A 15,812-nucleotide genomic window follows, 5' to 3' on the forward strand; every position below is an offset into this window, starting at 1 on the left:
GCTTGTCATTTCAATAAATTCTTGCCAGATTTAAAAAAGTTAAATCGGAAAAACCCGCTATAAAAATTTCCAAAAAATCACACTAAAGACAACTCTTTTTTTATCACATTCACCATGAACCACCACAAACCACTGTGTAAAATCGGACATCTAATTGGAATTGGCAAATATGTGTTTCATCAGTTCCTTTTATTGGGTGATATACAAACTATTGGATTTGCAAATTGAAATTAAAATAAAATTCTATATCTAACAGATAAAATCCCGTTGCACCTAAATCTAATAGTGAATAACCAAGACAGCAAGGATCACAGGAGAATCCATTTCAAATGGAAACGCCTTACGGCGTAAAAATAATCATTAATATTTACCGATAATTTTTTATATCTACTTAAATCTCGTGGTTGCACCTAAATCTAATAGTGAATAACCAAGACAGCACAGGAGAATCCATTTCAAATGGAAACGCCTTACGGCGTAAAAATAATCATTAATATTTACCGATAATTTTTTATACCTACTTAAATCTCCAACCACGAATACATTTTGGGTTCGGATTTAAAAATAATAAATACGGTTTATAACAAAATGTAACATTAGGTGGTAATTAATTAATATTTATAACAAAAACAATTCTCCAACGACGCATCAAAATGAGTCCACTTTAAGGTTTCCTACAACAAAATAATTTCATATTGCCATTAATAATAGTTATTATCTTCCTAATATTTAGTGTCACATTTTCTTTTGAGAGATAGCCGTCATTGGAGAGAAAAAGACAAGGATTACCTTTGAACTGGACTTTTGCATCCGCAACCACCGCTAAAGTTGGCAACACAAGCAACACGCGTTAAATTTTGTTATTCAACAACTCAAGACGAGATAGTGGGATCGAATCATCCTTTCGTTGTCATAATTGTAATGTTGCCCTTTCCTTTGGTATGAATCTTTGTGAAAGCGACCACGGCTTTTCCAGAGTAAGTAAACATTTATAGAGAGTAAAAATACCCGTTAAATCTTGTTATTCAACAACTCAAGACGAGATAGTGGGATCGAATCATAATTGTAACGTTGTCGTTTCCTTTGGTATGAATCTCTGGGAAAGCGACCACAGCAGAGTACGTAAACATTTATAGAGAGTAAAAATAATATTTAAATTATTTAATTTAATATTTAAATTTGAGTTAAACTTGACATAAATTTAAATAAAATAATTGAATTTTTTTAAATTTATTAAAATCAGACTAATTTAAATAAACGTTAATTACACTACACTACCAACATAGACACAGATGTAAAAATATTATTATATCTACTAACATAGAGAGATATGAAAATATTATTATATTCAATTATTTTTATGATGGATAAATATCTTTAAAATCTCACAATAATTTCAACCATGTCTACCCTTAACAAATCTTATAAATCTCTGAGTTAAGAGTATCGTGGAAGCCATCCCGATTACTCCCAATATAAATCCTTTTGCTCGTTAAAAATTCAAACTATTGGCCTATCACATAGATCTTATACTGCAAGGCAAAACCAACATTAATTATAGCAATAATCGCACTCTAAATCCTTTAGCTCCTTAAAAATTCAAACTATTGACGTACCACATAAAACATAGGTCATATACTGCATGATAACAACCCCAGCAAAACCAACGTTATTGTAACGATAATCGGAAGCGCAACCGCTTATTAGGCTTTGGACAGCACTATGAGCGACTGAAGGAAAGGTAACTTGATGATGGTGTACCTCTTGAACCCTGCCCGCTCGAACAGTCCTTTGAATTCTTCCTCTGTTCTCTCCTTCCCACCAGCTGTATAAACCATCATCGTTATATCATATAACAATCCCAATCGCCTCGACATGCTTTCACCTTCTTTGTCTCCACCAACAATGGCTTCCACAATTAACACCTTTCCCTTCGCTGGCGTTGCCTCATAGCTTCTTCTCAGCAACTTCACACACTCCTCGTCCCCCAGTCATGGATAATCCACTGCAGTAAATGACAATAGAATATTATTAACCCTCAACAAATCCACTGCAGTAAATTTCTTATGCAAACAGAAGACCATAGATGAAATCGTCACCTTCATCAAGACTGCATCGGCAGAAGGTATGTGCTCGAACATATTTCCCTCCATATGCTCTACCCCTGCAACACTCCCTCGTTCCCAGGCATAAATCATCATCAACTTGCTCTCATGTTATATATATCAACAAATTTATTATATTAATGGTGACCAACATTACAAATCTAATTACCAGTTATGGGAGGCGCAGTGGCAATGACATGAGGCAGATCGAGATTAATCCCACGAATGTGTGAATGTTCCTTCACAATTGTGGACAAGGCAGAGCCCATACCTCCTCCAACGTCTACCAGCCTCGCCATACTCTTAAACCCATCTTCATACATCTTCCCCACGGAAGCCATGACAGTGCTGCTATTAGCGACCATGGCGTTGTTGAAAATCTGATTAGCTTGGGGATCGCGGCCCAGATATGCCCAGGGACTCGTACCATAAGCTTTGTTAAATGTGTAGCAGCCCTCCAAGACAGATTCGTGCAAATGTTGAAAGGTTTCCAGGTAGACGTTGTTTGCTATCAGGAGCAGGAACGGCCCACATGATTGCTGATTTCCTCCCTGCACCAGCAGCTTCGAAATGCCTGTCAAGCCGAACTTTATTTTCTTGGTGTCTGCATCGTCTGCCTGATCGGCCTCTTCTTGTTCAGAGAAAACACCATAGGAAGTAAGGAACCTCAGAATTCTGTACAGCAGAAGCACGCCTGCTATGAAACTCATCCCCTTCGTATACCCCACCAAGACAGCGCGGATCATCCCCTTCGTATACCCCAGCGCGGATCACAGGAGTCAGTTATTGAGCGGCAAGAGTCAGTTATGAGATGAGATCAACGGTAGTAAAGTTTTTAATCGTCTAACACTAAATCTAATGGTGAATAACCAAGACAGCGCGGATCACAGGAGAGTCCATTTCAAATGGAAACGCCTTACGGCGTAATTAAGAATAACACTTCAGGTCCTTCTATCTTTTAAGCTCATCCATCAAAACTGTGCCAGCGTACCTTCTGCAACTTCCTATAAAAAAGCCAAGGACCAGAGCCATACAAAACGCCCTGAAGTATTAGGGCTCTCCCTTCATGATTAGGGTAATGGATGGGCTCGCAAATACACTGCCATTAAAAGACAGGTAAATCGTCTAAATTAAAAATAAAGTCTATTGAGGAGACTATAATTCAAGCTTTAAAGCTTGCAACATCGGCTCTTCAGGTCTCGTCCAAATAAACCAATAAACGCGGATCTTCTTCTGCAAGACAAGCGAAATAGGAAAAGTACATATATTCAATGGAAAACAGAAAGAAAATAAAAAGAACATATTTTTCATAGGACCAGAAAGGAGAGGAGGTCAAATTAGGTTTTTTTTTTTAATAAACCGACAGTCAAACCAAAATAGTGGTGCTGGTGAACAAGCGGAGGACCAGAAAGGAGAGGAGGTCAAATTAGTTTTTTTTTTTTTTTTAATAAACCGACAGTCAAACCAAAATAGTGGTGCTGGTGAACAAGCGGAGCCACTAATTTTACCAGCCCTTCTCTCATCCCATAAAATTTAAGGGATAGTTGGGATATAAATGAATGTGGTTTGGAAAGGGTTTTAAGAACATTTCGACACAAACTTCCCAAAATTTTGAACCAAAAATATCAAACTTCTACATAAATCTAAAGCATCCTCGAACAAACCTATTACTCCCATCAAAATCGGTTACATGTCAATTTCTACAGTGAATGCTTAGGCTAAGTACTTGTGAGAATGGAGAAGGCCAGAAAATGAATAGGGCTAAAAAATAAGTTTCCATTAATCGAATGAACAAATTTCCTGCAGCTCTATAGAAAACCGCATCGCCAATTCACACCTTATCTAAACTTATCTTTGAGAGTAAGCGATGGGGAATTAAAGAAGGAGAGAATGTGAAATCAGGCAAAAATAACAACAAAGAAATACATATGACCTCTGTAACCTGCGATCAAAATAATCAACACTAACAACCACCTAAAATACTGCCGCAGAGCGTTTGAAATGTAAAGCGTAGTCACGAAAGCTTTTAACCCTATAAACAAGCGTAGGAATCCCAAACCTGTGAGAATCCCAGCAGTGAACCAAAAGAGCGGAGCTACTAATTTGACCAGCTCTTCTCTCATCCCATTGAAGAGAGTTGGAGAGTGAGAAATGAATGTGGTTTCGAAAGGGTTAGAGCTTATCAATTTAAAAGGGGGGACAGAGGTAAATGGAGGGTGAAGATGAAACGGTGAAAGATGGACAATCGTGATGAAGAGGACCGCTGGAAATGAAAATGAAAAAAATCGCTATAATAATTATCAGTCAGATTCCATTCCTTTCGCCACCGAAGTCCGCCATTTTCTCTGGCGGGGATAGCGGGGGAGGGACGGTCAATTTTCCCGTTGAACATAATTGAAATTTCTCTATTAAAATGATTGAAATGAATATTATAGTTGCAGAAACTGTCCATTTCGATAAGTCTTCCCCATTTAATCTTTTTTTGAAAATTTTGTTTTTGATATTATAAGTACAAAAACTGTCAATTTTGTTATGGGCTTCGTAATCGAAATTCATATTTTTTTAAGATTAAAAAAATAAATTATTTCAGAATAAAAAATATTTATTAATTTTTTATTTAATTAGTATATATATAGATATATGTATAGAGTTCTTAAAATTTAAAAGGTAGAATAATGTTAGTGTTTTATATTTATTAGTTATTTCCTTAATATGGTTTTGTTTCAACGTTTATTGGATTTTTATTTTAGAATAGTTTTGTTTTAAATTTAATTAGGTTAGGTTAAAGATGTACTCTAATTTATAAATAAAATAATTTTTTAATGAGATTTTTCTAGTTAATTTTAATAAAAATCTTATAAAGATTTTTAAAATTTTGAGTTTAAATTGTTTAATCTATATAATTCGAGTGTTTCATGCGATTTAGGATGTTAAATTTATTTATTATTCAAAAGTGTATTTTAAACAATAAAAAATCATATTCTTGCTTGAAATTGTATCTCAAAGCTATTTGATTTATAAGTAAAGTAAGACTATTCATAGGTTAAATAGTAGATATTCTACACTCATTTCTAAACTAATATTGAGAAGCATTTCTAAACTAATATTGGGATTTTAGAATGACTACTTTTGGGTGAACACTTTAGCCATCTCCAAGGACATAAAGCTAAAGTTGAAGATACAAATGCTACACAAACCCAAGATTAAATATCGAATGATTACACCCTTGAATGCTTGACAAGAATGTTGAGAATTTAATATCTTTTATTAAGAAATATTTATTAATTAATTTAATATAAATTACATTTTTCTTCTTCATTCTTCTCAATCCCCTCCCATCTTTTTTCTTTATTATTATTTTTTCTTTCTAAATATAATCTAATCCTTAATAATATTTTAATTAATTTCTTCTTTATTACCATTCTAATTTAATCTAATTTTATAAATCTAATTTATTTTATTTTTATTTTAATCTAATTGATTCTATTTTATTCTGTCTTAATCATACTATTGTTTATTTCATTCTATTAATCCAAATTAATTTATATCCTATAAATAACCCTTATCAATTAAAATTATATTTAATAATTTAATAATCTTATTTAATAATTGTTCTCTTTTCTTTGACATCAACTTCATTTTCATTTAATTAAATTAATTATCAATGTTTCATTTTGATATGTGTATATTTTTATTATTTTAATTAATACTTTTGATTAATATTTATATAAAACTAATTTCTTTTTCTTTCTTTCTTTTGTTATCTTGACCAAATCTATTTATTATATTTTTATTTTTATTATTTTATTATATTTTAAATTGAAATATTTATCTCCGTTATTATTTTTATTTGTTTAACCTTTTTTTAATACTATTTATTAATATTTATATATAATTAAATTTCTTTTTTTTTTATTTTGACTCCATCTTTTTAGAATATTTTTATTTTTATTATTTTATTTTATATTTTTAATTGAATCAGTTATATTTTAAATATTTCTTTTTCTTTCATTTTGAAACATACTCGTTGCTATTAATTTAAATTTTAAATTTTTTTCCTTCCATTTTAGTTTATTACTTTAATTTTATTTTAATTTTTTATTTCAATACTTTATAATTTCTTAATTGCCCCAAGAAATCCCTCCATACCAAATGTTGTAATGTCTTCTACTCTAAACATTTTGAATCATTCAAACTTGAATAAAATAAAATAAAAATAACTTTATGTTAAAATAAAATTCTATATTATTATTTTTTAAGTAATTTTTGTTGAATATTTAAGGTAAATTTGAAATAAAAATAAAAATAACCCTATGTTAAAAAAAAAATTGTATGTCTTTTTTTATTATTATTATTTTATGGGTAGTTAGGTTAAAATTGACTTCGTATGTTAAATCAAATCTCTTTAAAGTTAAAATGATTAAATCTTCAACTTTCTTCTCAAACTCACTAACGATCTACTCTTTGTATATTTAATCATGGTTTTCCATTCTTCATATCTTCAACCTTTTGTCCCCTCATTTCATTTGCTAATTAATATTGGGAACTCATCCCAGTAAACTTGGTTTACTCACTTAGCATGTATGTGAGAAGTTGCATCAATATTAGTCTAATCATTAAACATTTTTATCCTTTTGGCCTAAATCCAATAATGAAAAATTTTGCTAGATCATAGATTTTCATTGTTTAAGATGTACTGAACACCCAAAAAAACTCATGACGCATTCAAATTATGAAGATTTTAGAGCTTAGACTTACCATTCAATAAAATCTTTCTCAAAAAGTAAAAAATATCCAATGATTAGACCACATTCCTCCATGAGGCTCATAAATATAAGGCAATTCCTATAACTCACTTTGAACCTTCTAAATGGTAGCAGCAAGTCCACCAATTCTTTTAATATTTTAGAAACAATAATAACCACTTTAAATCAATTCCATATAAATTAGATCACTCATAAATGAATCAATCCATGATAAGCATCAAAAGACTTCATTATAAATCTCATGTTTCCTATCTTAAAAAAATTATAAAACTTTATTAAATTATAATTGTATTTTAAATTATTATTATTATTATTATTATTATATGAGTTAAACATATATACATTTTTTTTTAAATGTGACAATATTCTTAATCATGGAGATTCATCCTCACTTTACCATGGAATTTATTAACTTGTAAACAACTCTTTTTATAATACCATGGCTTATTAATACCACATCCCGATGACGTTTTCTTTAATTAATTAATTTGAGACAAATTGATTAAAAGAAATTTCCTAATGCTCTACCTTGAAAATTTGCAATGTCAAGTCATAAAAATAAAAGTACATTAAAAAAAATAATAATAAATAAAATAAAGTTGAGGTAAATTAGTTGTTTGTCATTTTTTTTTGGCTCCAAGGTTTTAACATCCCATGATTTTTCCCATGATATTTTACTTTAATTTAGCCTATTAAGATAGTTTAACTTTCTGAGCATAAGGTGAAGAATGGAGCTTTCTTTCATATACATTAACTATTTAGGAAAAATCTTTTGTTAGAAATCACATAAGAGACATTTTTTTGACCAACACATCCCGAACCAACAAGAGTGGTTCATCATGAGGATCAAATGAAGAGACAGACCATGGCAAAGGCTTAAATATTTTAACTATCTTTTTCCAACATGGAGTTTGTTTTTATATACTTTAACTTTTTTGTGTGTGTAAAACGGAGCATGAATATATTTTTGAAAAAAATAGTTATTTTTAAAGTTTGATATCTAGTGGATAGATTTTCAAAAAAGAGTTGAAAATTAGTTATTTTTAAAGTTTCATTTTGCTTATAATGTATATATCAGACACAATAGAATTTCAAAAATGTAAGAATAGTTTTATTTTTGGTTTGAAATATCACTAACTCGCAATGCCACAATAGACCAAGTCCATTAGTTGGTGTGCAAGTGAAAATTTTGGAAATAAAATTATAGAGTGAAAAAGGGATAATATATAAAAATGATAATAATGACTAGCATCTATTCTAAAATCATCTCCAGTAACATTTCCATTCCTTAAACTAGTTTTTCTATGACATTTCTTATTTTTTAAGTACTGAGGGGCTTTCCCACTACATTATATCAGAACAGGGCCATAATCATGACATAGCAATCAACACGTTGAGGATGACAATTGGTTGAACAAGTGAAAAAGAAGCGTGACATGTAGAAGCAACACATAAAGTGACTTTTCGAGTTTGCACACATGCATGTTACTAAGGATAGGATTATATGATAATGACAAGCAGTCCTGCAAACTCAAATAAGAGGTGTACTTCGAAATATGTTCAGTACTTACCATACTTACCCTCAATATGATCGTGCATCCAATGGAGTTTGCATGCGGTCCTGATCTTTTCCATTACTTGGTTCCTTGGTCCTTCTCCTCAACTCCTTGGAAGTGATTTCAACATGTCACCTTTTCCTATAGTCACTAAGAGGAGGATCTGTTTAATTTCAATAGACAGCGACTACTACTGGATTGAGGCCCTGGGAGGTCTGTCTGCACAATTTCTGCATGCAAGACCGACAGTACAATTCGACAACATTGCTTAGTTTTGAGGCTCAAAGAACTACTACGAGATAGGGATCTCAGGAGGACACCTCTACGGAATTTCTGAGTGTAGTGCAGCTGGATTGCTCTGCACATTTCTGGAGAGCAATGATGGCTGGGGCTCTTGTGGGTTGTGGGGTTTCAGTAGGCGAGGGTGGTTGGTGTCTCTACGCACTACAGTGTTTCAACAGGCAAGGGAGGAAACTTGATGGTTGCAGAAACAAAGTATATAGTTCGGGGAAGCTGGATGAGGTTGAGTTTCTTAGGAAAATGGCTAAGTGGGAGATGAGTGAAACATATGAAAACATTGAGAGGACTCGATTGTGATCGCACACGGATACTTAGTGATAAAATGTAGACAATCCAGAATATATAAGACATACTTTTATTGATGTGACAACCTTCGTGACATGAGTGTGTGAGGTGAGTGTGAAACATGTCTATGTGATGAAAACCACTCATTCATGCACAAGTCCCTTAAAGCAGGACACCATCCCCTTTGCATGACAAATAAGAACACCTATGCCCAAAAATGACATATGCTACATAATATGAGAATGCGGACAATTTTTTAGGATCAAGGAGGGGAGCTTGAAATCATCAACTTATCAACAAGTGCCCAAGGATAATCAATTGAATGATTCGAGGTAGTCTCCCAAATTTTCATTGGAGCCAAAATTTTGGAGGGTGGTTGTAGCTGCTACAACATTAACTTACGGAAATTAGTGCAAATATACCTCAAAATTCCAAAACCATCTCATCCATTTATTGTGCATCTTGCTTCTACATTACTATAAATTCTTTGTAATTATGACAACTAACTAACATGTTTTCGATATTAATTCTTGCTATAAAAAGCATCATAATCTATCCTTATTAAGAAACAATAATGCCACATGGATGGTGCCCACTACTTTGTCACTCTCGACTTTGATTTACAAATAACCTAACAAAAATTCAAAAAGTCTCAAAGAAACATGTAGTTTCACCAATTACTGAAAATTTCTTTCCTCTCTTATCTGTTAACCTAAATAAAGTCTAATTAAAAATTAATAGCATTTGTAAAAAGGTCCATGCACATATGAAAAAATTGTCATGTGAGACGGATATATGTAGATAAAATACCCAAAATGGTGAGTATGTAAGAGAAAGGAAGATACAAAAAAGACAACCACACTTTTGCACATTTGCAAGTTCTATACACCGCTTTTGCATTTTTCCTATCTTTTGCAATTGTGCAACTACAATTGTGTAATCAATAATTAGATTAAGTGATGATAATACAATTAACAAATCTAAACTATCAAATATTGATAAAGTAAACAAGGTATAAAAACAAACAAAGATTAATAATACTCATATGTCGAGAGTATATATAATTTCTACAATGTATGATTGTTATTGCTTTGCCCTCCTACAAAGTCCATAGAAACACTCCTACAAAATCCATAGAAACACTTTCCCAAGGATGGGAAGGAAATAGAAGTGGAGTATACAATCCTAATTTTATGTTTCTAGGCTTACTAGTAGCACATGAAGATCATCCTCTTACATATTGTAACACACTCTCATTCATACTAGGCCAATAACAATACCTTTGTAATTTTTCCACCGTCTTTCCTACACCAAAATGGCCAGCAATAAGAGAAGTGTGTGCGTCCCTTATGATGTTGAATTTTTCACCCTGTGGAATGCATAGCTTGCTAAGATGATACAACTATGTATCATGAACATGGTAATCTAATTCCTCTACTTGGTTTCCTTGACACGTTGTTGTATATACATCTTTAAAATCTTCATCTAAAGCATATTGAACAACATAACTCTGATGCATGATAGAATTATGCTTAAGAATAATTGATGCACTAACAATTGGTCTAGATATCATATCAACAACTTTGTTATAGATATCTTTATTATACCTTATGACCAAGTGAAATTACTTCAAGAAACCCATCCATCTAAAATATCTCACTTGTTGTAGCTTGCCTTGTGATTGCAATTATTGCAAGTGTTGATGATCAATGTGAATGATAGGTTCCTTTCCCATCAAATAGTGTTTCCATTTTTTCACACTTTTCACCAATGAAAACAATTATTTGTCATATGTTTGATAGTTAACTACTGCACCATTAAAAGTTTCAGAATGCTAACAAATGCACATACCATGATGCATCAAGACCACTCCCATAACATAGTCACTTGCATCGGTTTGTGTCTCAAATAAACATCTTAAATTAGGAAGTGCAAGAACTGGTGCTATCCTGATTCTTTCTTTCAATACATCAAAGGATTTCTATTTATTTCCTCCCCACTGAAAAACCTATGTAACACTTGTCAAGGCATGTAATGGAGATGAAATTGATGAGAAGTTAGAAATTAACCTTCTCCAATATTACATTATTGGGTTTAGGCCAATCCACAACGACTTTGACCTTTGAGGGATATATATTCAATTCACCCGATCCAACAATATGACCCAAATATACTAACGAGGTTTTTCCAAATTCACATTTAAACATCTTTAAAAAATACTTTTCTTTCTCTAAGACATCTAAGACTTGCCTAACATGCTTGACATGCTCTTCACAAGTCTTGCTGAAAATCAATATATCATCTAGGTAGACTATCACAAAGTCATGAAGGAAATGTCTTAAGACATCCTTCATAACTCTAATGAATGTTTCATGAGCATTACAAAGCCCAAATGGAATAACCAAGCATTCAAGCAAACCTTGCTTAGTTTTGAAAGTTGTCTACCATATGTATCCTTCAAAAATCCTAATATGATGATAGCTACTTCTCGAGTCCAACTTAGTGGAATAAACAACATCCTTCAATCAATCATGTAAATCATCAATTCGAAGAAGAGGGTAATGATTCTTGACCGTGATCTTGTTCAAGGCTCTGAAATCCACACACATGCACCATGTACCATCTTTCTTTGGTACTAAAAAAGTTGGAGACCCACATGGTGATGTGCTTGGTCAGATGACCCCTTTATCAAGAAAGTCTTGGATTTCTTTCTTCATTTCTGCATTCTCCATGACTGACATCCTCTACATCCTAATGTTTGGAAGCGAACAATCTTGCTACAATTGGATCTCATGTTGGATTCCTCTTATAGCAGGAAATCCTTTAGGTTCCTAAAACATCTTATCAAATGTATTAACAACCTCAACTAAATCATATTTTAATCTTGCATCACATCCTTGGAATGATTTACATTCAAAATTATCTCTTGGTTTGATCATAAGGAGTACAAAATTATTACTAGCATTAACAAGTCTCTTCATTTTGTCCAGCATTTACAAGTGATAAATTCAACTTCTTTCTAGGTGCTCTAACAATGTACTCAATCCCATTTTTAAACAAATGATATTTGTTCTCATGGCAATGAAAGATGGCTCTCCTATCATATAGATATGGGATTCCTAAAACAATACCGCAAATGTCAAGTGGAATTACATCAAGCTCTACCTCAACTATAAAGTTTGCAGTGATAGAAAATTTCAGTTTACATATTTTTGTCACATGCAATTTTTCATTGTCACATATCCAACCTAAAGAATAACGTTTAGGATGAGGAATGGTTTCAAAGTTTAATTTCTTAACAATGTCTTATGAAATAATGTTTGCTCGTGAACAATTATCAAATAAAGTATCCATCTTGTTATGTTTTGAAGTGACTCTAATGTGGAAAATATTTATTCTTTCTTTTTCTTGTTGAGTTTCATTGAGGTGATTAAAATAAATAGTACTTGTAATAGAGTCCTTACCTTTAAATCCTATGGTCATAAAGTTTTTTTCATCCCAAGAATTGGATCCTAAATCATGTTGTGTAGCTTTAGTAGTATTTTGTTTCCCTTTGTTGTTAAAATTTTTTGGTCTCATCTCAAGACGAAGTTTCCAATGGTGGTGTTCATCATGGACTTATTTTGAAGAGTGTTTACATGTGAGTTTTTCTCCCTCGCTCTTCACTGAAGCATTCTTCTTCCCTTTTCCTTTGAATTTCCCATTTCCTATGTCTCCACTCTTGAATGGCTTTTTTCTGCCCTCTTGGGGAACATTCTTCCCTCTTGCTTCTAAATGAGTTTCATGTACACAAGCTTCATCTATCTTTGTAGGGTTAAACATGAGAATTTTGTGTCTCAAATAACTATGTAAACCTCCAATGTATTTCAATAGAGTGTCTTGAGAGGATAAATCTATACCCAAAATCAAAGCTCTTTTCCTAAATTCTTGAGTATAGATTTGCACATTTTGACCCTTAGCTTTCCTAAAGTTTTGTTAGAAAATTATATATTACAGAGAAATGGAACACATAAAATATTGCAAAAATATAAACATAGAAAATGCATAAAACAAGAGAGACATAGATATATGTGGTTCACCCAATTTGGGCTACGTCCACGGAGAAACATCTAGTCCTTCCTTTTATATTATCCAACAAACTGAAGAGATACAATGTACAATAGATCCACTATAATTCCCTCTTCGCTCTCAATATCCTATCTCTTCCTCACTCAGAATACAAATCTACATAGACACGATACAATTCCCTCATATATAGCAAGGGGTTGTCTCTTAGGGCAAAAAACACTAAATTAAACATAACTTCTATCATGAAATCTCTGCCTAATGAATGGCCCAGATTGACTACGAAATTACAACATTTTACAAGGCAATTTTACATCTATATTTAGCTTCAGGAGCATTGCCCCCAATCCCCCCGCTAGGGGTGGGCTCCCAAATGTCGCAACCTCCCCCCTTGGACCCCCTTGCAGCGCAAATATTATGGGAGGCGTTGCTGACCCATTACGAATTGGGGTCCAATGGCAGTGATACCTCTTAACAAAGAATATAATTAGGCTCCACACCCAACAATCTCCCACTTGGAGACTGATTATAGCAACTCCACCGCTGCTTCATTTACTAGACAATGACTCTACTATGGACCTGGTTGTTTCTCATCTTCTTCATCATACTTGAAGACCAATTGAAACTTAGCACACTCTCAGTTTCTCCCTGGTTACAACTTTTGTTAACATATATACAGGATTCTGGCTAGTTTGCATCTTTTCCATCTTCAACTGTCCATCTTCCAATGCTAACCGTATGAATGGTACTTGATCTGTATATGTTTAGTCTTGAAATGAAATGAAGAGTTCTTTGCAAGATGTATGGCTATCTGGCTGTCACTGTATAACGTGCCCAACTCCTGCGTCTTACACTATTCATTCAGAAACCTTTGTAACCAAATCATTTCTTTACTAGCCTCTGTAGCAGCAACATGCTTTGTTTCTGTTGTTGAGAGTGCAACAACACTTTGCAGTTTTGAGACCCAACTTATAGCTATTCCACGTATATTAAACACATACCCTATTGTGCTCCTCCTATTATCTCTATCACTCTCCATATCTGCATCAACATATCCCTGTAGATAAATGTTTGAACCACGAAAGCATAATGCTTGATTTGTGGTACCTCTCAAATACTTGAGAATCCACTTCATCGCCATCTAATGTTCTTTTCCTGGATTGTTCATGTGCCTGCTTACAACTCCCACTGCATGTGCAATATCAGGCATTGTGCAGACCATTGCATACATTAAGCTTCCAACTATTGATGCATGTGGAACTTTAGACATATGAGCCATTTCTTCCTAAGTCTTGGGACACTCCTTACTTAATTTTAAATGGCTAGCCAAAGGTATACTAACTGGTTTTGCATTCTGCATATTAAACCTTTTCAAAGCCTTTTCTATGTACTCACTTTGAGACAATGTTAATTTGCGATTCTTCCTGTCTCTAGTTATTCTCATACCAAGGATTTGTTTTGCAGCACCCAAATCCTTCATTCCAAATGAGTTCACCAATTTTCTTTTGAGCACATTTATTTCTTGAATGTTAGAACCTGCGACAAGCATGTCATCTACATACAATAACAATATAATATAGTGACATCTAGTATAACCTTGTTCAAACATAAACCTGTCAAATTTTAGATACCACTGCCTTGGAGCCTGTTTTAAGCCATACAAGCTCTTCTTCAACATGCACATTAGTTTCTCCTTCCCCTTTACCTCATATAATTGTGGTTGCTACTATATATCTCTTCCTCCAAATCCCCTTCGAAAAAGGTTGTCTTTACATCTAACTGCTCAAGATGCAAATCTTCAATTGCTACTAGACTTAAAATAGTTCTGAATGAAGTCATCTTAACAAAAGGATAAAATATATCATCAAAGTCTATACCCTTTTTCTGTGCAAACCCTTTCACCACAAGTCTAGCTTTATACCTTTTTCTATGTCCATATTCTTCCCTCAACTTGTAAACCCATTTATTCTGCATTGTTGTTTTACTTGCAGGCAACCTGACTAAGTCCGAAGTCTAGTTATGTGCTAAGGAGTCCATCTCTTCTTTCATGGCTTTCTCCCACTTCTTCTTGGTTTCTACCTGCACTACTTCTTCATAACATTCCGGTTCACTAGAATCAGTCAAAAGTACATAATATAATGAAGGAGAGTATCGATCAGGGGGTCTACTTATCCGGGTAGATCTTCTAACACCACTTTCAAGTGTTTGAGGTACTTGTTGTTGTTGTGGTTGTTGTTCTGGCCATTGATCATTATGATTTTTAGGCACACTTTTTCTGTGATCTCATCAAGCATTGTGTATTCTCTGTTTCCTTTTTCTTGTTTCTTTTCCTGTAGATGATCCTTATACAAATCCTTTTCATTAATTATGAAATCTCTTCTCCTAATGATTTTGTGTGTTTCATAATTATAAAAGCGATAACCAAAATAATTAACACCATATCCAATAAAAGTACATTTCTTTGATTTTGCCTCAAGCTTTGTTCTATTTTCTTTATTAATGTGGCAAAGGCTTCATAACCAAAAGTCTTTAAAAAAGTGTAGTTTACCTTTTTACCTGTCCATGCCTCCTCCGAAATACCACCATTCAAGGAACTTGAAGTCCCTCTGTTTATTAGATAAAGAGTAGTATCTACAACATCTACCCAAAATTGTAAAGGCAATATTGCATGCAATCTCATGCACCTTGCACGCTCCATGATTGTCCCGTTCATCCTTTCTAACACACCATTTTCT

At 33.2% G+C, this 15,812-nt stretch overlaps 1 pseudogene across 1 annotated transcript; it reads right to left on the minus strand.

The window, feature by feature from the left end:
* Nucleotides 1-1,327: 1,327 nt before the first annotated feature.
* Nucleotides 1,328-4,557, minus strand: LOC149243518 (caffeic acid 3-O-methyltransferase 3-like; annotated as a pseudogene). Its single transcript, XR_016246028.1, has 6 exons — nucleotides 4,433-4,557; nucleotides 4,089-4,164; nucleotides 3,097-3,204; nucleotides 2,275-2,854; nucleotides 2,100-2,164; nucleotides 1,328-2,005 (listed from the first exon to the last, which is right to left on the minus strand). The product of XR_016246028.1 is annotated as a caffeic acid 3-O-methyltransferase 3-like (transcript).
* Between the last annotated feature and the right edge of the window lie 11,255 nt (nucleotides 4,558-15,812).

Source organism: Pinus tabuliformis, chromosome 8 (genome assembly GCF_031772625.1).
Source record: "Pinus tabuliformis cultivar Carrire ecotype Pingquan chromosome 8, CPIR1, whole genome shotgun sequence".
Taxonomy (NCBI): domain Eukaryota; kingdom Viridiplantae; phylum Streptophyta; class Pinopsida; order Pinales; family Pinaceae; genus Pinus; species Pinus tabuliformis.